Genomic DNA, 548 nt, shown 5'->3' on the forward strand with positions numbered 1-548 from the left:
GACCCATGATACTTCTTCGTTATCTCCCCGAACTACGTTATTGGCTTTCATCTTTTCCGCAATCTCCTTTTTAGTTGTTGTTTGTTGCATATTTTACATATCCATTCTTATATATTCTCTCTTAATTATTATTATATTTTAAGCTTTCTCCTCTTTTGCTCTTTTTCTTTTGTTTAATGTTAACATCCGCGTATGATAAGGAAACCATACTAGTCATACTGTTACTAGTTTTGTAGACAACAGTGAGCTGTGTTCTTTACACAAGACATTTTTCATCCTACTATCTGGTTGGTATTTTTTTCTCTTTACATTTTTTTAACAAGATTTTGCTAAGGATTATAGTAAACCCTTTTTTGTTGTTACAATTGCACTTCTTTGGAAATAAAATGTTTGCAAACTTGACTTGGAATTGTTATTGGTAAAATAACGACACCAGAATCGGACACGAGGTGAAGGTGGACGACCTGTTGCCGTGTCTTGAACCGTAGGTGTCTGTGGGACCCGAGCAAACCAGTACCTGGGCACCCCCCCCCCCTTCTCTCTCAACA

This window comes from Penaeus monodon, chromosome 34, assembly GCF_015228065.2.
Source record: "Penaeus monodon isolate SGIC_2016 chromosome 34, NSTDA_Pmon_1, whole genome shotgun sequence".
Classification (NCBI taxonomy): domain Eukaryota; kingdom Metazoa; phylum Arthropoda; class Malacostraca; order Decapoda; family Penaeidae; genus Penaeus; species Penaeus monodon.